The sequence below is a fragment of the Crinia signifera genome, chromosome 6, assembly GCF_055691185.1.
Source record: "Crinia signifera chromosome 6, ASM5569118v1, whole genome shotgun sequence".
Lineage (NCBI taxonomy): Eukaryota > Metazoa > Chordata > Amphibia > Anura > Myobatrachidae > Crinia > Crinia signifera.
Genome location: NC_139222.1, coordinates 36,836,973 through 36,861,169, shown reverse-complemented (window position 1 = coordinate 36,861,169; position 24,197 = coordinate 36,836,973). Strand labels below are relative to the sequence as shown.

The following is a 24,197-nucleotide window of genomic DNA, read 5'->3' as shown; positions in this document are numbered from 1 at the left end:
TAACCTCCCGGGGAGGGTAAGGCCACGGCGGGCCAAAGATGGTATAAGGAATAACCAGCAGGCTCCAACGGAGCACTTACGTGACCCACAGGCAGAGAGGTAACGTGGACAGGTGCAGGCTCTGGCCCAGGACAGGATGATGATCCAAGCAGGCTGGGAGACAAGAGAGCAGGAGTATACACCAGGACACTTCAAAGACTGGAGCAACAATGCTCCAGGGACCGGGTAATACAGGCCGATGCTTCAGTGAGCAATGAGCTGCAGAGGATAAATCCTAAGATCCAAACAGCAGATGTAACAGGGAACCAGGTAGCGAAGCTGAGAGCTGACAGAGTTCTCTCCACAGGAACTAAACATGGGTAAACAGGAAGCTATCACTGGCAGAATACTGCAGGTGAGCCTGCCCTATAAAGGGCTCAGGTGATTAATTACACCTGAAGATTCAGGGAGCTCCCAGGCTAGTGCTTAATTAGCTTAATATCTCACAGCCTAGTGAATAAACTAAGCTCCCAGAACACAAAGCTGTAATGGCAACAGACCTGCCACTGGAGGTCACCAGTGAGTCAAAATGCCAAACAGAAACTGACAGAAAACAAAACAGACTGGTTCCTGACAGTACCCCCCCCTTGAGGAGGGGTCGACAGACCCCAAAATCCAGACCTCCAAAAATTAAATGTATCTGGATTCTGGATAACAGGGCAAAGGCAACAAAAAGGTTAACACAAGTTAAAACCACGGCTTGTCTCAGTGCCCCCCCTAGAGGGTGACCACAGGACACAACCAAAAAGACAAACAAGATGATCCAGGAAAGCGGAAAAAGATTAATGCTTCTTCTTTTTCTTTTTCCTAGATTTTGATGGAATCAGCAGTTTAAGGCCCCACACATTATCAGATCTGATGGTACCTTCTATCAAATCACAGCTATGGGTTACCAAATCAGTAACAGAGTTGAAGTCTCGATCTGAGGAGATCATGAGAGTCTTTTTAACGGAAGGAATCTCAGAAAGGGAAGAATGTCTTAATTGGCCATAGGCAGAACTCTTATTGGATTCCCTAGACCCAGAATTACAGGTACCAGATGTGTCCAAAAATATTTTGTCAGGAGTCAGTGAGACAAAACCAATAGCTAAACTCCTGGATTCCGGACCAAGCGATGAGGCAGAAGAACGAACAAACAGAGACTGTGAGTCTCCAGAAGCCAGGTCCTTAAGCCCCTGGCTTATGCTGGGCACCACATTTCCAGGAGCTGGTGGAACCCCATCCTTCTTTTTGGGACTGAACTTCTTAATAACTGCATCACAGAAAGAAGATAGGTCTCGGATACAAGGGTCACCAGAATTGATCCGCTCGTAGGCCCATGTCTGAGGTCTACCCCTAAAGGCAGAAATGATGAGGTCCACAATGTTAGCCCAAGTGACCCCTGAAGATGGTTCTGATTCAAACAAGGAAACATAGTGTCCAACCAGGGCAATAAAATGGGCAAGATCTCCATCAAATACGATGGACGTAGGGCCATCCACCTCTGGGACCTCAGAACTGGAATTCTCTGTGTGAACGACCCCACTAGAAGTTAAAACTTCAGAAGTCTCCCTGGAAGCTGGCCTGACCGAGACCCCAACTGGGTTTATGGCTCTCAAGTCCTTTGCTGAGGCTGTGGTCTTTGGGACCTCAGCCAAGGAGATGGCCGCCCTTTCCAGGGATTCAGCCTCAAAGGTACCTCTTGGGGCAAAATGGACTGAGCCCCCTTCCGGGACCGGACAGACAGAGTCCCCCTCAGGGACCGGACTGGCAGAGTCCCCCTCAGGGACCGGACTGGCAGAGTCCCCCTCAGGGACCGGACTGGCAGAGTCCCCCTCAGGGACCGGACTGGCAGAGTCCCCCTCAGGGACCGGACTGGCAGAGTCCCCCTCAGGGACCGGACTGGCAGAGTCCCCCTCAGGGACCGAACAGACTTGCCCACCTTCTGGGGCGAAACAGACTTGCCCACCTTCTGGGGCGAAACAGACTTGCCCACCTTCTGGGGCGAAACAGACTTGCCCACCTTCTGGGGCGAAACAGACTTGCCCACCTTCTGGGGCGAAACAGACTTGCCCACCTTCTGGGGCGAAACAGACTTGCCCACCTTCTGGGGCGAAACAGACTTGCCCACCTTCTGGGGCGAAACAGACTTGCCCACCTTCTGGGGCGAAACAGACTTGCCCACCTTCTGGGGCGAAACAGACTTGCCCACCTTCTGGGGCGAAACAGACTTGCCCACCTTCTGGGGCGAAACCGGCCTTTGGGCCCCCACTCGGGGCTACGGCCTTTGGGCCCCCACTCGGGGCTACGGCCTTTGGGCCCCCACTCGGGGCTACGGCCTTTGGGCCCCCACTCGGGGCTACGGCCTTTGGGCCCCCACTCGGGGCTACGGCCTTTGGGCCCCCACTCGGGGCTACGGCCTTTGGGCCCCCACTCGGGGCTACGGCCTTTGGGCTGAACACTTTCCGCACGGTTTTTAGGAAACCCGGAAGATCCCTTAGGATGGGATCGTCAGCCTCTATGAGAGGTTTAACCCACTCCAAAGCTCCTCCTCTAAAGCATGATAAGAGATAACGGACAGCAGAAGCAGGAGTTATCTTCACATTATGTGAGAAGTCCATTCCAGCAAGGAATTGCTGAGCAATTGGTCGGAGCTGGGCCAAATCTCCATCGAAGTATGGAGTGTTAGGAGTATCATCAGACACGCCCGGCGGGCCTTGGGCATCAAATTGGCTCGACTGACCTCGAGCACCACAAACGTTCAATGAGCCCCAAGCGCCCTTGCCACTAGATGAGCCCCCGGCATCGGACTCGCCTAAGGAGACCGGGACTCCTGGATCCACAACCTCAGAGGCAACACCGAGAACCCCAAGATCGTGGAAGATGTCACTAGAAATCCCGGCTGAGACTGATGTCAGGGATTCTTTTTTCGGAGTTATGCCTCCCAAGGCCTCATCAGGAGCAATGACCTCCATAACTCCATGTGGGGTTAAGTTCCCCAAGACCCTCTTAGGGGCGACTGTTTCAAGGACCCCCTCTGGGATTATGCCACTTGAAGCCCCTTTTGAGGGAAAAACCTGAGACTCCTCTACAGGACTTAGCAACTCCAACATTGAAAGAACGTTGATCTCCCTGACTGGAAGATTAGTATCCAACGTCTTTCTGTCTGGAATCTTTGTGGATGAATTCCACATTCCCGTCTGGTTCCATACCTCAACATGGGGCGCTCTAGTCTTAGGACCCCAGTTGTAAGTCGGAGCGTTACGTATGTGGGGTGTGTGGTCAGGCTCCTCCTGCTTAGAGGAGATAGGCATAGTTGTAATCTCCTGATACCACTTGGATTGAGGAAAACCCTTACCAGTACCACCACCAGGTCTGCGCAATTCGCAATACTGGAGAAAGTGGCCTGATTCCCCACAATACAGACATAGGTTAAAGTCTTTACGCCGTCGCCGCTCTTCTGGTGTGAGCCTTGGCCGTAAAAAACTTCTATGTCCCTTCTGAATCTCCTGATCTGAAGTTTGACTGACTACCCCCTTAGCCAGGGTCTCCCTAGGAGCTGGTTGAGCCCCAAAAACCTCAGACAGATCCAGGAAAATTTGGGTTAACAGATCTTGCAATTGCAGAAATGACTGCTGCAGACCCTTAACCCGCTCAGGTTTTAATTCTGTAAAGGCCGTATTTAAGGCCATCAAGGAGGCTTGCAAGGCCTGCATGATTAAGTACAGCAATGAAACAAACAGACCAGACCAACTGGGCAAGCGGAATAAAGCAAAACCCTGTAACGGGCAAAATGCGGGAAGAAAAAAAAAAATCTTAATATGGACAAATCTATAAGTCCCGCTACCAGTCAAAAAACCCCCAAATCACCTTGAAACAAAATTTTATATATGCATGTATACCTATGACTACTGTGAACACATGCATATATCGGTATGGCCAGTGATAATGTTACGGTGCCTGGCGAAGCACCCCGTGACGCAGTGGACTGAGGTGGGTGTCACGTTGCCTGGCGAGGCACCACGTGACCTCCCAGACTGCGGAAGACGGACAGATAGGCGTGAGCCCAGCAGCTGGGACCGCTGTTTAGGACGGCCACAGCGAAACCTACTCTGACTCTATTGAGTCCCCCGGGTAGGTGGTAAACCCCTGCAGAGAGCTAGGCTTCGCCTGTAGCCGCCGCGTTCGAATGAGCTGGTTAAGCCGGCTCAGACCCCGATGCAGCCAGGTGTTAGGAAATGACAAGGGGAAAACGACCACCAGGGGGCGACACAAGAGGAAACACTGACTAGCGGGCCTAGCTGGAAAAAACCCCTAACTGACCGGCACCGGGCCAAGGACGGGACAGAGCGACCCAGTCGCAAACGCCAAATACACGGGGAACACAGAATACGACAACTACTCCCCAAAACCAGGGAAAGGTGGAAAAGAGGGGAACCCCTGCCTGACGACACTGGGGAGACAGAGAACTGGAGGGAGGAACGCAGAGGAAACAATAGGATAACCTCCCGGGGAGGGTAAGGCCACGGCGGGCCAAAGATGGTATAAGGAATAACCAGCAGGCTCCAACGGAGCACTTACGTGACCCACAGGCAGAGAGGTAACGTGGACAGGTGCAGGCTCTGGCCCAGGACAGGATGATGATCCAAGCAGGCTGGGAGACAAGAGAGCAGGAGTATACACCAGGACACTTCAAAGACTGGAGCAACAATGCTCCAGGGACCGGGTAATACAGGCCGATGCTTCAGTGAGCAATGAGCTGCAGAGGATAAATCCTAAGATCCAAACAGCAGATGTAACAGGGAACCAGGTAGCGAAGCTGAGAGCTGACAGAGTTCTCTCCACAGGAACTAAACATGGGTAAACAGGAAGCTATCACTGGCAGAATACTGCAGGTGAGCCTGCCCTATAAAGGGCTCAGGTGATTAATTACACCTGAAGATTCAGGGAGCTCCCAGGCTAGTGCTTAATTAGCTTAATATCTCACAGCCTAGTGAATAAACTAAGCTCCCAGAACACAAAGCTGTAATGGCAACAGACCTGCCACTGGAGGTCACCAGTGAGTCAAAATGCCAAACAGAAACTGACAGAAAACAAAACAGACTGGTTCCTGACAATATGTGGCCCTAGTGTGCACGGTGACCAAACCACCGGCTTCATAATAGAAGGAGCACCTACTTGATTTTGGAGCCTCCTTTTTATGAGATTATTTTTTAGGCACCATGTAGGTTTCTAGGCACCATAAGATGCTAAAAGTTAGGAACCCCCCCACAAGTGACCCCATTTTGCAAACTACACCCCTCAGGGAATTCATCTAGGGGTATAGTGTACATTTCAAACCCCCAGGGGTTTCACCAATTGTGGTACAACTGGGCAGTGAAAATGAAAAAAAATAATTTTTCATTTTCACAGCTCAGTTGTATCAAAATTGGTGAAACCCCGGGGGGTTTGAAATGTACTCTATACCCCTAGATGAATTCCCTGAGGGGTGTAGTTTGCAAAATAGGGTCACTTGTGGGGGGGTTCCACTGTATGGGTGTTTCGGGGGTCATTCAACCAGAATCTGTGCTGCAAAATCCAAAAATCACTCCTTCCCTTCTGAGTCCTGCCATGCACCCAACTGGTATTTTTTGGTCACATGTGAGGCATTGCCGTACCCGGGAGAAATTGGGGCACAGATTTTGGGGTGCTTTGTCTCCTTCATTCCTTGTGAAAATGAAAAATTTTGAGCCAGATCTGCATTTTTGTGTAAGAAAAAATATTTTTTTACACAAAAATGCAGTTCTGGCTCAAAATTTTTAATTTTCACAAGGAATGAAGGAGACAAAGCACCCCAAAATCTGTGCCCCAATTTCTCCCGGGTACGGCAATGCCTCACATGTGACCAAAAAATACCAGTTGGGTGCATGGCAGGACTCAGAAGGGAAGGAGTGATTTTTGGTGGTGGAATGAATGGCGGGTGCTATGTCGCATTAGCAAGACCCCCGAAGCACCAATACAGTGGAACCCCCCCACAAGTGACCCCATTTTGGTCACCAGCTTTGGGAGGGGGGCTGGCGCTGCGGCTGGCGGGGGGGTGGGAGGGGTGCTGGCGCTGCGGCAGCCGGGTGGGTGGGAGGGAGGGGGGCTGCCGGGTGGGAGGGGGGGGGGGGCTGGCGATCGTTGGTGATCGGTGCGGTATACGCACACACACACACACACACACACACACACACATATATATATATATATATATGTGTGTATATATATATATATATATATATACATATATATACATATATATATACACACACACATATATATATATATATATATATATATATGTGTGTGTATATATATATATATATATATATATATATACACATTTGCACATTTTTCATTTTATTTTATACTTTTCCAGCAGCAGCATGATGCTGCTGCTGCTGCTGCTGCGGGGGGGAGGGGGGAGGAGGGGAGCGCAGCGTGCGCTCCGGACGTAGCGGTGGAGCCGGGGGAGCTGCTGCTGCTGCCGGGTGAGTGCCCGGCGGGTGGGAGGGGGGTGCTGCCGCTCGGTGGTGATCGGTGCTGCACCGATCACCACCGTTTTCTGTGTTACCGAGCGGCTTAGCCGCCGGTAACACAGGAAACGCTGTGAATGGCTGTTCAGATTTGAACAGCCAATCACAGCGATCGCCGACCGGGGGGGGCACCCCTGCCCCCCCCGGGCGGCGAGGGGGGATGTCTGCTGTCAGGGACAGCAGACATCACCTAACTGTCACTGCGTCTATAGACGCAGTGACAGTTACAAACCATGACGTACATTTATGCCATGTGTCGGGAAGTACTTCCCGACCATGACGTAAATGTACGTCAAATGTCGGGAAGGGGTTAACAACAAATGTTACTGCCACAGTTGTCAAAAAATTCTGTGTGTAAAAATTTCTGCAGGTCATGTAAGATACATTCAATATTAAATAATTCTTAGACTAATACATTTTGTATTAGTTTAAAAGAAAGCATAAAATCGGTTTCCTGCGCTAGCCGGGACTCGAACCCGGGTCGCAAGAATGGGAATCTTGCATGATACCCCTACACTACTAGCGCTTTAGACTGCCATAAAGTACATACAACGCGAACGCAAATCAATTGATGATATTTCACCAAAACTGCACAATGTGGCTTTCCTTTTCAAGCGAAATTGTACTAACTGCACTGCTGCATACATTTTTCTAATTAAACCATAGATTTCTTTGCTTCATGAAATTTCAATGTAGCCGTCCTTTTCAAGTAACATTATGCTAATTGCACCTCAGTCTAGAATTTCCAAATTATGAAATAAATTGTTTTGTTCAACTGATACATATACAAATGTCAAGAAATGTCATGTTATTAACTTTACAATGCTCTTGAAACTAATTAAGAAATGTAATTTTACTCATATTAGAAGATTGTATGAATAGCTTAATTTTATTGTCTTTTAACAACAAATGTTACTGCCACAGTTGTCAAAAAATTCTGTGTGTAAAAATTTCTGCAGGTCATGTAAGATACATTCAATATTAAATAATTCTTAGACTAATACATTTTGTATTAGTTTAAAAGAAAGCATAAAATCAGTTTCCTGCGCTAGCCAGGACTCAAACCCGGGTCGCAAGAATGGGAATCTTGCATGATACCCCTACACTACTAGCGCTTTAGACTGCCATAGAGTACATACAACGCGAATGCAAATCAATTGATGATATTTCACCAAAACTGCACAATGTGGCTTTCCTTTTCAAGCGAAATTGTACTAACTGCACTGCTGCATAGATTTTTCTAATTAAACCATAGATTTCTTTGCTTCATGAAATTTCAATGTAGCCGTCCTTTTCAAGTAACATTATGCTAATTGCACCTCAGTCTAGAATTTCCAAATTATGAAATAAATTGTTTTGTTCAACTGATACATATGCAAATGTCAAGAAATGTCATGTTATTAACTTTGCAATGCTCTTGAAACTAATTAAGAAATGTAATTTTACTCATATTAGAAGATTGTATGAATAGCTTATTTTTATTGTCTTTTACAACAAATGTTACTGCCACAGTTGTCAAAAAATTCTGTGTGTAAAAATTTCTGCAGGTCATGTAAGATACATTCAATATTAAATAATTCTTAGACTAATACATTTTGTATTAGTTTAGAAGAAAGCATAAAATCTGTTTCCTGCGCTGGCCGGGACTCGAACCCGGGTCACAAGAATGGGAGTCTTGCATGATACCCCTACACTACTAGCGCTTTAGACTGCCATAGAGTACATACAACGCGAAGGCAAATTAATTGATGATATTTCACCAAAACTGCACAATGTGGCTTTCCTTTTCAAGCGAAATTGTACTAACTGCACTGCTGCATAGATTTTTCTAATTAAACCATAGATTTCTTTGCTTCATGAAATTTCAATGTAGCCGTCCTTTTCAAGTAACATTATGCTAATTGCACCTCAGTCTAGAATTCCCAAATTATGAAATATATTGTTTTGTTCAACTGATACATATACAACTGTCAAGAAATGTCATGTTATTAACTTTGCAATGCTCTTGAAACTAATTAAGAAATGTAATTTTACTCATATTAGAAGATTGTATGAATAGCTTATTTTTATTGTCTTTTAACAACAAATGTTACTGCCACAGTTGTCAAAAAATTCTGTGTGTAAAAATGTCTGCAGGTCATGTAAGATACATTCAATATTAAATAATTTTTAGTCTAATACATTTTGTATTAGTTTAAAAGAAAGCATAAAATCTGTTTCCTGCGCTAGCCGGGACTCAAACCCAGGTCGCAAGAATGGGAATCTTGCATGATACCCCTACACTACTAGCGCTTTAGACTGCCATAGAGTACATACAACGCGAATGCAAATCAATTGATGATATTTCACCAAAACTGCACAATGTGGCTTTCCTTTTCAAGCGAAATTGTACTAACTGCACTGCTGCATAGATTTTTCTAATTAAACCATAGATTTCTTTGCTTCATGAAATTTCAATGTAGCCGTCCTTTTCAAGTAACATTATGCTAATTGCACCTCAGTCTAGAATTCCCAAATTATGAAATATATTGTTTTGTTCAACTGATACATATACAACTGTCAAGAAATGTCATGTTATTAACTTTGCAATGCTCTTGAAACTAATTAAGAAATGTAATTTTACTCATATTAGAAGATTGTATGAATAGCTTATTTTTATTGTCTTTTAACCCCTTCCTGACAGAGCTAGTTTTTGCGTTCCTGACAGAGCCATTTTTTTCAAATCTGACATGTCTCACTTAAGTGGGGATAACTTTTTTTTGCTTTTACTTATCCCAGTGATTTTGAGATTGTTTTCTCGTGACACATTGTACTTCAAGTTAGTGGTAAATTTGGGTCGATACAGTCTGTGTTTTTTTGTGAAAAATACCAAAATATCGTGAAAAAATGGAAAATTTAGCAATATGCAAAATGTCACATTTTCTGCTTGTGAGACAAATAATCATACCACTCAAAATAGTTAATAACTAACAAAGACCATATGTCTACTTTATGTTGCAATTATTATTTCAACCTCCTTTTCATTTTTTTGGACACTAGGAGGCTTCAAATATGACTAGCAAATTCTCAAATTTTCAAGAAAATTTCAAACACTGATTTTTTTAGGGACCAGTTCAGTTCTGATGTGACTTTGAGGGACTTGTATGTGAGACACCCCCATAAATGATGCCATTTCAAAAACTGCACCCCTCACAGTATTCAAAACAGCATTTTGGAAGTTTGTTAACCCTTTAGGTGTTTCACAGGAATTAAAACAAAGTGTAGGTGAAATTTCAAAATTTCATTTTTTTTTCGGATTTTCAATTTTAATACATTTTTCTAAGGAACACAGTAGATTTTACTAGAGAAATGTGACTAAAAATTGATTCCCCCAATTCTTTGGTTTTCATAAATATCCTATATGTGTTACGGTGCCTGGCGAAGCACCCCGTGACGCAGTGGACTGAGGTGGGTGTCACGTTGCCTGGCGAGGCACCACGTGACCTCCCAGACTGCGGAAGACGGACAGATAGGCGTGAGCCCAGCAGCTGGGACCGCTGTTTAGGACGGCCACAGCGAAACCTACTCTGACTCTATTGAGTCCCCCGGGTAGGTGGTAAACCCCTGCAGAGAGCTAGGCTTCGCCTGTAGCCGCCGCGTTCGAATGAGCTGGTTAAGCCGGCTCAGACCCCGATGCAGCCAGGTGTTAGGAAATGACAAGGGGAAAACGACCACCAGGGGGCGACACAAGAGGAAACACTGACTAGCGGGCCTAGCTGGAAAAAACCCCTAACTGACCGGCACCGGGCCAAGGACGGGACAGAGCGACCCAGTCGCAAACGCCAAATACACGGGGAACACAGAATACGACAACTACTCCCCAAAACCAGGGAAAGGTGGAAAAGAGGGGAACCCCTGCCTGACGACACTGGGGAGACAAAGAACTGGAGGGAGGAACGCAGAGGAAACAATAGGATAACCTCCCGGGGAGGGTAAGGCCACGGCGGGCCAAAGATGGTATAAGGAATAACCAGCAGGCTCCAACGGAGCACTTACGTGACCCACAGGCAGAGAGGTAACGTGGACAGGTGCAGGCTCTGGCCCAGGACAGGATGATGATCCAAGCAGGCTGGGAGACAAGAGAGCAGGAGTATACACCAGGACACTTCAAAGACTGGAGCAACAATGCTCCAGGGACCGGGTAATACAGGCCGATGCTTCAGTGAGCAATGAGCTGCAGAGGATAAATCCTAAGATCCAAACAGCAGATGTAACAGGGAACCAGGTAGCGAAGCTGAGAGCTGACAGAGTTCTCTCCACAGGAACTAAACATGGGTAAACAGGAAGCTATCACTGGCAGAATACTGCAGGTGAGCCTGCCCTATAAAGGGCTCAGGTGATTAATTACACCTGAAGATTCAGGGAGCTCCCAGGCTAGTGCTTAATTAGCTTAATATCTCACAGCCTAGTGAATAAACTAAGCTCCCAGAACACAAAGCTGTAATGGCAACAGACCTGCCACTGGAGGTCACCAGTGAGTCAAAATGCCAAACAGAAACTGACAGAAAACAAAACAGACTGGTTCCTGACAGTACCCCCCCCTTGAGGAGGGGTCGACAGACCCCAAAATCCAGACCTCCAAAAATTAAATGTATCTGGATTCTGGATAACAGGGCAAAGGCAACAAAAAGGTTAACACAAGTTAAAACCACGGCTTGTCTCAGTGCCCCCCCTAGAGGGTGACCACAGGACACAACCAAAAAGACAAACAAGATGATCCAGGAAAGCGGAAAAAGATTAATGCTTCTTCTTTTTCTTTTTCCTAGATTTTGATGGAATCAGCAGTTTAAGGCCCCACACATTATCAGATCTGATGGTACCTTCTATCAAATCACAGCTATGGGTTACCAAATCAGTAACAGAGTTGAAGTCTCGATCTGAGGAGATCATGAGAGTCTTTTTAACGGAAGGAATCTCAGAAAGGGAAGAATGTCTTAATTGGCCATAGGCAGAACTCTTATTGGATTCCCTAGACCCAGAATTACAGGTACCAGATGTGTCCAAAAATATTTTGTCAGGAGTCAGTGAGACAAAACCAATAGCTAAACTCCTGGATTCCGGACCAAGCGATGAGGCAGAAGAACGAACAAACAGAGACTGTGAGTCTCCAGAAGCCAGGTCCTTAAGCCCCTGGCTTATGCTGGGCACCACATTTCCAGGAGCTGGTGGAACCCCATCCTTCTTTTTGGGACTGAACTTCTTAATAACTGCATCACAGAAAGAAGATAGGTCTCGGATACAAGGGTCACCAGAATTGATCCGCTCGTAGGCCCATGTCTGAGGTCTACCCCTAAAGGCAGAAATGATGAGGTCCACAATGTTAGCCCAAGTGACCCCTGAAGATGGTTCTGATTCAAACAAGGAAACATAGTGTCCAACCAGGGCAATAAAATGGGCAAGATCTCCATCAAATACGATGGACGTAGGGCCATCCACCTCTGGGACCTCAGAACTGGAATTCTCTGTGTGAACGACCCCACTAGAAGTTAAAACTTCAGAAGTCTCCCTGGAAGCTGGCCTGACCGAGACCCCAACTGGGTTTATGGCTCTCAAGTCCTTTGCTGAGGCTGTGGTCTTTGGGACCTCAGCCAAGGAGATGGCCGCCCTTTCCAGGGATTCAGCCTCAAAGGTACCTCTTGGGGCAAAATGGACTGAGCCCCCTTCCGGGACCGGACAGACAGAGTCCCCCTCAGGGACCGGACTGGCAGAGTCCCCCTCAGGGACCGGACTGGCAGAGTCCCCCTCAGGGACCGGACTGGCAGAGTCCCCCTCAGGGACCGGACTGGCAGAGTCCCCCTCAGGGACCGGACTGGCAGAGTCCCCCTCAGGGACCGAACAGACTTGCCCACCTTCTGGGGCGAAACAGACTTGCCCACCTTCTGGGGCGAAACAGACTTGCCCACCTTCTGGGGCGAAACAGACTTGCCCACCTTCTGGGGCGAAACAGACTTGCCCACCTTCTGGGGCGAAACAGACTTGCCCACCTTCTGGGGCGAAACAGACTTGCCCACCTTCTGGGGCGAAACAGACTTGCCCACCTTCTGGGGCGAAACAGACTTGCCCACCTTCTGGGGCGAAACAGACTTGCCCACCTTCTGGGGCGAAACAGACTTGCCCACCTTCTGGGGCGAAACAGACTTGCCCACCTTCTGGGGCGAAACAGACTTGCCCACCTTCTGGGGCGAAACAGACTTGCCCACCTTCTGGGGCGAAACCGGCCTTTGGGCCCCCACTCGGGGCTACGGCCTTTGGGCCCCCACTCGGGGCTACGGCCTTTGGGCCCCCACTCGGGGCTACGGCCTTTGGGCCCCCACTCGGGGCTACGGCCTTTGGGCCCCCACTCGGGGCTACGGCCTTTGGGCCCCCACTCGGGGCTACGGCCTTTGGGCCCCCACTCGGGGCTACGGCCTTTGGGCTGAACACTTTCCGCACGGTTTTTAGGAAACCCGGAAGATCCCTTAGGATGGGATCGTCAGCCTCTATGAGAGGTTTAACCCACTCCAAAGCTCCTCCTCTAAAGCATGATAAGAGATAACGGACAGCAGAAGCAGGAGTTATCTTCACATTATGTGAGAAGTCCATTCCAGCAAGGAATTGCTGAGCAATTGGTCGGAGCTGGGCCAAATCTCCATCGAAGTATGGAGTGTTAGGAGTATCATCAGACACGCCCGGCGGGCCTTGGGCATCAAATTGGCTCGACTGACCTCGAGCACCACAAACGTTCAATGAGCCCCAAGCGCCCTTGCCACTAGATGAGCCCCCGGCATCGGACTCGCCTAAGGAGACCGGGACTCCTGGATCCACAACCTCAGAGGCAACACCGAGAACCCCAAGATCGTGGAAGATGTCACTAGAAATCCCGGCTGAGACTGATGTCAGGGATTCTTTTTTCGGAGTTATGCCTCCCAAGGCCTCATCAGGAGCAATGACCTCCATAACTCCATGTGGGGTTAAGTTCCCCAAGACCCTCTTAGGGGCGACTGTTTCAAGGACCCCCTCTGGGATTATGCCACTTGAAGCCCCTTTTGAGGGAAAAACCTGAGACTCCTCTACAGGACTTAGCAACTCCAACATTGAAAGAACGTTGATCTCCCTGACTGGAAGATTAGTATCCAACGTCTTTCTGTCTGGAATCTTTGTGGATGAATTCCACATTCCCGTCTGGTTCCATACCTCAACATGGGGCGCTCTAGTCTTAGGACCCCAGTTGTAAGTCGGAGCGTTACGTATGTGGGGTGTGTGGTCAGGCTCCTCCTGCTTAGAGGAGATAGGCATAGTTGTAATCTCCTGATACCACTTGGATTGAGGAAAACCCTTACCAGTACCACCACCAGGTCTGCGCAATTCGCAATACTGGAGAAAGTGGCCTGATTCCCCACAATACAGACATAGGTTAAAGTCTTTACGCCGTCGCCGCTCTTCTGGTGTGAGCCTTGGCCGTAAAAAACTTCTATGTCCCTTCTGAATCTCCTGATCTGAAGTTTGACTGACTACCCCCTTAGCCAGGGTCTCCCTAGGAGCTGGTTGAGCCCCAAAAACCTCAGACAGATCCAGGAAAATTTGGGTTAACAGATCTTGCAATTGCAGAAATGACTGCTGCAGACCCTTAACCCGCTCAGGTTTTAATTCTGTAAAGGCCGTATTTAAGGCCATCAAGGAGGCTTGCAAGGCCTGCATGATTAAGTACAGCAATGAAACAAACAGACCAGACCAACTGGGCAAGCGGAATAAAGCAAAACCCTGTAACGGGCAAAATGCGGGAAGAAAAAAAAAAATCTTAATATGGACAAATCTATAAGTCCCGCTACCAGTCAAAAAACCCCCAAATCACCTTGAAACAAAATTTTATATATGCATGTATACCTATGACTACTGTGAACACATGCATATATCGGTATGGCCAGTGATAATGTTACGGTGCCTGGCGAAGCACCCCGTGACGCAGTGGACTGAGGTGGGTGTCACGTTGCCTGGCGAGGCACCACGTGACCTCCCAGACTGCGGAAGACGGACAGATAGGCGTGAGCCCAGCAGCTGGGACCGCTGTTTAGGACGGCCACAGCGAAACCTACTCTGACTCTATTGAGTCCCCCGGGTAGGTGGTAAACCCCTGCAGAGAGCTAGGCTTCGCCTGTAGCCGCCGCGTTCGAATGAGCTGGTTAAGCCGGCTCAGACCCCGATGCAGCCAGGTGTTAGGAAATGACAAGGGGAAAACGACCACCAGGGGGCGACACAAGAGGAAACACTGACTAGCGGGCCTAGCTGGAAAAAACCCCTAACTGACCGGCACCGGGCCAAGGACGGGACAGAGCGACCCAGTCGCAAACGCCAAATACACGGGGAACACAGAATACGACAACTACTCCCCAAAACCAGGGAAAGGTGGAAAAGAGGGGAACCCCTGCCTGACGACACTGGGGAGACAGAGAACTGGAGGGAGGAACGCAGAGGAAACAATAGGATAACCTCCCGGGGAGGGTAAGGCCACGGCGGGCCAAAGATGGTATAAGGAATAACCAGCAGGCTCCAACGGAGCACTTACGTGACCCACAGGCAGAGAGGTAACGTGGACAGGTGCAGGCTCTGGCCCAGGACAGGATGATGATCCAAGCAGGCTGGGAGACAAGAGAGCAGGAGTATACACCAGGACACTTCAAAGACTGGAGCAACAATGCTCCAGGGACCGGGTAATACAGGCCGATGCTTCAGTGAGCAATGAGCTGCAGAGGATAAATCCTAAGATCCAAACAGCAGATGTAACAGGGAACCAGGTAGCGAAGCTGAGAGCTGACAGAGTTCTCTCCACAGGAACTAAACATGGGTAAACAGGAAGCTATCACTGGCAGAATACTGCAGGTGAGCCTGCCCTATAAAGGGCTCAGGTGATTAATTACACCTGAAGATTCAGGGAGCTCCCAGGCTAGTGCTTAATTAGCTTAATATCTCACAGCCTAGTGAATAAACTAAGCTCCCAGAACACAAAGCTGTAATGGCAACAGACCTGCCACTGGAGGTCACCAGTGAGTCAAAATGCCAAACAGAAACTGACAGAAAACAAAACAGACTGGTTCCTGACAATATGTGGCCCTAGTGTGCACGGTGACCAAACCACCGGCTTCATAATAGAAGGAGCACCTACTTGATTTTGGAGCCTCCTTTTTATGAGATTATTTTTTAGGCACCATGTAGGTTTCTAGGCACCATAAGATGCTAAAAGTTAGGAACCCCCCCACAAGTGACCCCATTTTGCAAACTACACCCCTCAGGGAATTCATCTAGGGGTATAGTGTACATTTCAAACCCCCAGGGGTTTCACCAATTGTGGTACAACTGGGCAGTGAAAATGAAAAAAAATAATTTTTCATTTTCACAGCTCAGTTGTATCAAAATTGGTGAAACCCCGGGGGGTTTGAAATGTACTCTATACCCCTAGATGAATTCCCTGAGGGGTGTAGTTTGCAAAATAGGGTCACTTGTGGGGGGGTTCCACTGTATGGGTGTTTCGGGGGTCATTCAACCAGAATCTGTGCTGCAAAATCCAAAAATCACTCCTTCCCTTCTGAGTCCTGCCATGCACCCAACTGGTATTTTTTGGTCACATGTGAGGCATTGCCGTACCCGGGAGAAATTGGGGCACAGATTTTGGGGTGCTTTGTCTCCTTCATTCCTTGTGAAAATGAAAAATTTTGAGCCAGATCTGCATTTTTGTGTAAGAAAAAATATTTTTTTACACAAAAATGCAGTTCTGGCTCAAAATTTTTAATTTTCACAAGGAATGAAGGAGACAAAGCACCCCAAAATCTGTGCCCCAATTTCTCCCGGGTACGGCAATGCCTCACATGTGACCAAAAAATACCAGTTGGGTGCATGGCAGGACTCAGAAGGGAAGGAGTGATTTTTGGTGGTGGAATGAATGGCGGGTGCTATGTCGCATTAGCAAGACCCCCGAAGCACCAATACAGTGGAACCCCCCCACAAGTGACCCCATTTTGGTCACCAGCTTTGGGAGGGGGGCTGGCGCTGCGGCTGGCGGGGGGGTGGGAGGGGTGCTGGCGCTGCGGCAGCCGGGTGGGTGGGAGGGAGGGGGGCTGCCGGGTGGGAGGGGGGGGGGGGCTGGCGATCGTTGGTGATCGGTGCGGTATACGCACACACACACACACACACACACACACATATATATATATATATATGTGTGTATATATATATATATATATATACATATATATACATATATATACACACACACATATATATATATATATATATATATATATATATGTGTGTGTATATATATATATATATATATATATATATATATACACATTTGCACATTTTTCATTTTATTTTATACTTTTCCAGCAGCAGCATGATGCTGCTGCTGCTGCTGCTGCGGGGGGGAGGGGGGAGGAGGGGAGCGCAGCGTGCGCTCCGGACGCTCCGGACGTAGCGGTGGAGCCGGGGGAGCTGCTGCTGCTGCCGGGTGAGTGCCCGGCGGGTGGGAGGGGGGTGCTGCCGCTCGGTGGTGATCGGTGCTGCACCGATCACCACCGTTTTCTGTGTTACCGAGCGGCTTAGCCGCCGGTAACACAGGAAACGCTGTGAATGGCTGTTCAGATTTGAACAGCCAATCACAGCGATCGCCGACCGGGGGGGGCACCCCTGCCCCCCCCGGGCGGCGAGGGGGGATGTCTGCTGTCAGGGACAGCAGACATCACCTAACTGTCACTGCGTCTATAGACGCAGTGACAGTTACAAACCATGACGTACATTTATGCCATGTGTCGGGAAGTACTTCCCGACCATGACGTAAATGTACGTCAAATGTCGGGAAGGGGTTAACAACAAATGTTACTGCCACAGTTGTCAAAAAATTCTGTGTGTAAAAATTTCTGCAGGTCATGTAAGATACATTCAATATTAAATAATTCTTAGACTAATACATTTTGTATTAGTTTAAAAGAAAGCATAAAATCGGTTTCCTGCGCTAGCCGGGACTCGAACCCGGGTCGCAAGAATGGGAATCTTGCATGATACCCCTACACTACTAGCGCTTTAGACTGCCATAAAGTACATACAACGCGAACGCAAATCAATTGATGATATTTCACCAAAACTGCACAATGTGGCTTTCCTTTTCAAGCGAAATTGTACTAACTGCACTGCTGCATACATTTTTCTAATTAAACCATAGATTTCTTTGCTTCATGAAATTTCAATGTAGCCGTCCTTTTCAAGTAACATTATGCTAATTGCACCTCAGTCTAGAATTTCCAAATTATGAAATAAATTGTTTTGTTCAACTGATACATATACAAATGTCAAGAAATGTCATGTTATTAACTTTACAATGCTCTTGAAACTAATTAAGAAATGTAATTTTACTCATATTAGAAGATTGTATGAATAGCTTAATTTTATTGTCTTTTAACAACAAATGTTACTGCCACAGTTGTCAAAAAATTCTGTGTGTAAAAATTTCTGCAGGTCATGTAAGATACATTCAATATTAAATAATTCTTAGACTAATACATTTTGTATTAGTTTAAAAGAAAGCATAAAATCAGTTTCCTGCGCTAGCCAGGACTCAAACCCGGGTCGCAAGAATGGGAATCTTGCATGATACCCCTACACTACTAGCGCTTTAGACTGCCATAGAGTACATACAACGCGAACGCAAATCAATTGATGATATTTCACCAAAACTGCACAATGTGGCTTTCCTTTTCAAGCGAAATTGTACTAACTGCACTGCTGCATAGATTTTTCTAATTAAACCATAGATTTCTTTGCTTCATGAAATTTCAATGTAGCCGTCCTTTTCAAGTAACATTATGCTAATTGCACCTCAGTCTAGAATTTCCAAATTATGAAATAAATTGTTTTGTTCAACTGATACATATACAAATGTCAAGAAATGTCATGTTATTAACTTTACAATGCTCTTGAAACTAATTAAGAAATGTAATTTTACTCATATTAGAAGATTGTATAATTAGCTTATTTTTATTGTCTTTTAACAACAAATGTTACTGCCACAGTTGTCAAAAAATTCTGTGTGTAAAAATTTCTGCAGGTCATGTAAGATACATTCAATATTAAATAATTCTTAGACTAATACATTTTGTATTAGTTTAATAGAAAGCATAAAATCAGTTTCCTGCGCTAGCCGGGACTCGATCCCGGGTCGCAAGAATAGGAATCTTGCATGATACCCCTACACTACTAGCGCTTTAGACTGCCATAGAGTACATACAACGCGAATGCAAATCAATTGATGATATTTCACCAAAACTGCACAATGTGGCTTTCCTTTTCAAGCGAAATTGTACTAACTGCACTGCTGCATAGATTTTTCTAATTAAACCATAGATTTCTTTGCTTCATGAAATTTCAATGTAGCCGTCCTTTTCAAGTAACATTATGCTAATTGCACCTCAGTCTAGAATTTCCAAATTATGAAATAAATTGTTTTGTTCAACTGATACATATGCAAATGTCAAGAAATGTCATGTTATTAACTTTGCAATGCTCTTGAAACTAATTAAGAAATGTAATTTTACTCATATTAGAAGATTGTATGAATAGCTTATTTTTATTGTCTTTTACAACAAATGTTACTGCCACAGTTGTCAAAAAATTCTGTGTGTAAAAATTTCTGCAGGTCATGTAAGATACATTCAATATTAAATAATTCTTAGACTAATACATTTTGTATTAGTTTAGAAGAAAGCATAAAATCTGTTTCCTGCGCTGGCCGGGACTCGAACCCGGGTCACAAGAATGGGAGTCTTGCATGATACCCCTACACTACTAGCGCTTTAGACTGCCATAGAGTACATACAACGCGAAGGCAAATTAATTGATGATATTTCACCAAAACTGCACAATGTGGCTTTCCTTTTCAAGCGAAATTGTACTAACTGCACTGCTGCATAGATTTTTCTAATTAAACCATAGATTTCTTTGCTTCATGAAATTTCAATGTAGCCGTCCTTTTCAAGTAACATTATGCTAATTGCACCTCAGTCTAGAATTCCCAAATTATGAAATATATTGTTTTGTTCAACTGATACATATACAACTGTCAAGAAATGTCATGTTATTAACTTTGCAATGCTCTTGAAACTAATTAAGAAATGTAATTTTACTCATATTAAAAGATTGTATGAATAGCTTATTTTTATTGTCTTTTAACAACAAATGTTACTGCCACAGTTGTCAAAAAATTCTGTGTGTAAAAATTTCTGCAGGTAATGTAAGATACATTCAATATTAAATAATTCTTTTTTTTTTTAATTCAGTCTTTATTAAATTTCATACATAGAAAAAACACATACATCTACAATACACAACAAAACACACAACAAATTCACGTTGTAAAAAAAAAAAAAAAAAATACTAGGCCGCATCCAAGTTCCCTGCATCTATGCAAAAACAACCCAATGGGTTTAAGAAGGGAATAATGCCAGACAATCCGTACGAGAGAGAAGGCATATTAAATTCATCATCCTGTCTTCAAGGGAGTATCTTATGTGAGTACCTTACATAATTAATAACAACAACGAACGGGAGAGAAAAAAAAAAAAAAAAGGATTACATGGGTAAAATTGGCGTACAAGGATCCAAAGTGAGAATATCAAAAACTAGCTTATACGTAGAACCAATAAATATTATAATTCCCTTAACCCTTCACCTCTGAGTCTTGAGTTAAAATTCTCTTTTCTTTCTAAGCACTTATGTATGTACTGTGATGCTGACAAGTTGAGCGTGATACAATTCTTCGTTGTCTTATTTAACCAAAATCTAGTGATTGAGTGACTATAACCCTAAACCTCTAAGTCTTCAATTAAGGTTCTCGCCAGAGAATTACTTCTATGAACTTTCCGAGTAGTTGGAGACTAATATATAGAGTGACAGTGCTAAATTAATTAAGCATAACACAAATCTTGTAATAATATTTACCTAAATCTAGTGATTGAAATAACTATGTGAAGATTTACCTTATAAGCACACGTAATAAAAAACAGTTTATAAAGAGAAGAAGAGAGAGAAAAAAAAAAAAAAGAAAAAAAAAAAATACCCCTAAAGAAAAGAAAATTACGACCAATATCTAGTACTTTTCCTATTCCAGACTACTTTACACTACTCCTGTCCCCAAAATAAAACAGAATAACTATGAATAATGACAAGATGATATCCATGCGGCCCAGATTCTACGATATTTTCTATTGACCCCTCTTGAGGCATATACAATTCTATCTTGCTTACATACTCTATTTACTAAGCCAACCCACTCCCTGTTGGACGGGGCTTTGGAGCTCATCCAGGATCTGGCTATAATCATTTTAGCTATAGCACTTAGGTTACCCCCTAGCACTCTGAGTTCGGAAGAAGACCCCACATCCCAAACGCCCATTAACAAAGAGACTGGAGTAAGCTCGCTCCGCACAAATCCCAAACTCGCCATCACATTCTTAACATCATTCCAGAATTGCTGAAGCACATCGCACTCCCATAACAAGTGCCAAAACGACCCGATTTGGGTTCTACATTTCGGGCACCCGTCAGACTGTGTGCTAGTTATCTTCTTCAACTTCTCCGGAGTAACATAAATCCTATGCAGAACATTAAACTGCACCTGCTGGATACGCGGCGAGGTAGTAGCACTACTCGGTGCCGCCAACACCTCGTTCCATGGGACCTGTGTAAGCTCCGGAATATCTTTTACCCATTTAGCTTTTAAGGGTAGAAGAGCTTCCTGCTGCCAATGCACTAATAAAAATCTATGTATTTTGGATAGTCTTTTTAATGGGCCGATCTGTCTGAGCATAAGCTTGCATGGGGAGTCAACCAATTGAAACCGGGAGTCCCTGCTCCCATCAATCAGTGCACTCATGATCTGCTGATATCTAAAAAACATGTTACTTTTAAGCTGGAACTCAACCTGAAGCTCCTCAAATGATTTAAGTTGGTCACCCTTAAATAACTGGCCCAGAGTCCGAATCCCAAATCTCTCCCATATCACACGTCCTTGCATGGCCTTAATTGCTTCAGTGGTTTCAACTGAAAAAATAGAGGTGTCCGGGTCTATTCCATGATACTGCAAAATTTTGTGGACCTCCTTCCACACCAATATGGATTGCCTAATTATAGGGGGCGCTCCCCGCCGTAAAGCTCCCGATAGAATAACCTGCAGCATGGAGCATTGCTTATCATATTGCGCTGCCAAGTTCCTATCCTCAACTGTTGCTTCTCCTTCTTGTATCCAAGAGTATATGTGTGTTAACTGCGAAGCTAGGTAATACAGTTTCATATTTGGCAGTGCCAACCCTCCGTTGGTTTTATCCCTACAGAGGGTGGCAAGTTTTATCCTTGCTCTTTTATTCTGCCATATAAATGAGGACAGGATAGCGTCCAGTTCTTTGAAGAATTTTTTACTTATGTACACGGGTGAGTGATGGAACACATACAGTAGTTTTGGAAGGATCGCCATTTTAAACAGGTTGACCCTGCCGATCTGATTAATAGGTAGTTTAACCCACCTTCTGCATTTATTTCGAATTTCTCCTATTAAGGGGATCAAGTTATCCTGAATGTATTGTTCAGAGCTCGCAGACACATATACTCCAAGATATTTAAACCTTGTAACCCTGTTTATCGGGGTGGTTACTCGTATATTATGTGTGACTCTTCCGATTGGCATAAGATTAGATTTTTCCCAACTCATATTAATACCAGAACACCGACCGAACTCCTCCAGGCACGCAAAGATTCTCGGCAAGTCCCTTTCTGGGTCTGCCACACCCACCAATAGGTCATCCGCATATAGCGAAACCAGATTACTTTCACCCTTCAATGTTCGAATGCCAGCGACCAGGCGTTCTCTCAAGGCACACGCCAGGGGTTCCACTGCCACCGCGAACAATAGCGGGGACAGTGGACAACCCTGGCGAGTACCCCTGGCAAGATCAAAAGGGGATGTAACGTAGCCATTAACGGAGACCCTGGCCACCGGTCTTTGATACATCAGCTTGATACAGTTAATAAATCCATCTCCGAAGCCAAATGCTTTCAGAGTGGCCCATAGATATTCCCACTCAATGACATCAAATGCTTTCTGAGCGTCAAAAGAGGCCACTGCAGCCGGCTGACAACCTACGTCAACGCTCTGAACATATGAATATAGACGTCTTAGGTTGACCGCCGTTGATTTACCAGCTCTAAAACCGGTTTGATCCGGGTGCACTATATAGTCCACAATCCTACCCATTCGAGTGGCCAAAATTTTTGCGAAAATTTTCGCGTCAATATTCATGATCGAAATTGGGCGGTAGGATTCTACCTTACATTGATCCTTACCGGCCTTCGGGATCATCGAGATCACAGCTGCTGACATAGTGGGTGGGAAACACCCCTGTTCTAAGATCGAATGAAAAAGCGCCATTAAGGCGGGTGCCAGAATCTCCGAGTGCCTCTGATAGAACTCGGCCGGTAGTCCATCTAAACCTGGAGCTTTATTCTTAGGAAGATTTTTAATCGCTGTAGTGACTTCTTCCAAACTAATTGGGGAATCTAACCAATCTCTCCCTTCGTTGGGTAATTTTGGCAGATCTAAGGAGGATAGAAATTTTTCTATTTGATTAGCATTATTATCTAGCTGTGACCGGTAGATATTGGTATAAAAAGAATGAAAAGCTGCCGCAATAGCTGGAGTGTCGATCACCCGTTCCCCCGTTGGTAAATCAATATTAGCAATAGTTCTAGCGGGGGCCTCTTGCTTGGCTAGGAGTGCCAACCACTTACCAGGTCGATCTAGGTTTGCAGCCCTACGGTGGTCACCCAAAGCAACTCTGCGGGATTCAACCTCGAATTGATAATCTACCAACTCACGCTGAGCCGCCTGCCACACCTGCCCATCCAAATCCGTCCCTGATGCTATGTATGTGGCCTCCTTTTCAGAGACGGCCCTTTCTAAATCTAAAGATCTAGCGCGATGGGATTTTTTGAGATATGCAATTTTACTTATCAACAGACCCCTAGTATATGCCTTGAATGCTTCCCACACCTGGATCGGGTTTGCAGAACTATCGTTAACTACAAAAAAGTCCTTTAACAAACTATTTACCCCCTCTTGGTCGCCAAGTTGTGACAACCAAAAAGGCCGTAGCTTCCAGTAATTGAAACCAGTGTCAATTTCCAGATCTAAGTCGGCCACCACAGGGGAATGATCAGATAGCCCGCGGGGTTTATACTCTATGTGCTGTACCCTATTTACCAGACCCTGAGACACCAATATCAAATCGATTCTTGACCACACATTATACGAGCTAGAATAACAGGAGTATTGTCTACTAGTAGGATATTTCATACGCCAGGGGTCCGACCAACCCAAATCCCCCAAAAAATCCCTAAATCTACTATTTTCTTTTTTTAAGTTGGAGTTGGGTTTCCATCTGTCCATCCCAGAATTGATAACTTTATTGAAGTCACCTAGACAAATGACATGCGACTCTGGGAAGTCGGCCGTGAATTCAGCCGCCTCCTTAATGACATCATAGGAAAACGGGGGAGGTATGTATACCG

At 45.6% G+C, this 24,197-nt stretch overlaps 8 non-coding genes across 8 annotated transcripts; all 8 read right to left on the bottom strand.

Annotated features, from left to right (window-relative positions):
• Positions 1–7,030: 7,030 nt before the first annotated feature.
• On the bottom strand, positions 7,031–7,101 carry TRNAG-CCC (transfer RNA glycine (anticodon CCC)). The gene has a single exon. It is a non-coding gene; the product is annotated as a tRNA-Gly (tRNA).
• A 518-nt stretch (positions 7,102–7,619) lies between these two features.
• On the bottom strand, positions 7,620–7,690 carry TRNAG-CCC (transfer RNA glycine (anticodon CCC)). The gene has a single exon. It is a non-coding gene; the product is annotated as a tRNA-Gly (tRNA).
• A 517-nt stretch (positions 7,691–8,207) lies between these two features.
• On the bottom strand, positions 8,208–8,278 carry TRNAG-CCC (transfer RNA glycine (anticodon CCC)). The gene has a single exon. It is a non-coding gene; the product is annotated as a tRNA-Gly (tRNA).
• A 518-nt stretch (positions 8,279–8,796) lies between these two features.
• TRNAG-CCC (transfer RNA glycine (anticodon CCC)) lies at positions 8,797–8,867 on the bottom strand. Its single transcript has one exon. It is a non-coding gene; the product is annotated as a tRNA-Gly (tRNA).
• An 8,727-nt stretch (positions 8,868–17,594) lies between these two features.
• TRNAG-CCC (transfer RNA glycine (anticodon CCC)) lies at positions 17,595–17,665 on the bottom strand. Its single transcript has one exon. It is a non-coding gene; the product is annotated as a tRNA-Gly (tRNA).
• A 518-nt stretch (positions 17,666–18,183) lies between these two features.
• On the bottom strand, positions 18,184–18,254 carry TRNAG-CCC (transfer RNA glycine (anticodon CCC)). The gene has a single exon. It is a non-coding gene; the product is annotated as a tRNA-Gly (tRNA).
• Positions 18,255–18,772: 518 nt separating this feature from the next.
• TRNAR-CCU (transfer RNA arginine (anticodon CCU)) lies at positions 18,773–18,843 on the bottom strand. Its single transcript has one exon. It is a non-coding gene; the product is annotated as a tRNA-Arg (tRNA).
• Positions 18,844–19,360: 517 nt separating this feature from the next.
• Positions 19,361–19,431, bottom strand: TRNAG-CCC (transfer RNA glycine (anticodon CCC)). The gene has a single exon. It is a non-coding gene; the product is annotated as a tRNA-Gly (tRNA).
• Between the last annotated feature and the right edge of the window lie 4,766 nt (positions 19,432–24,197).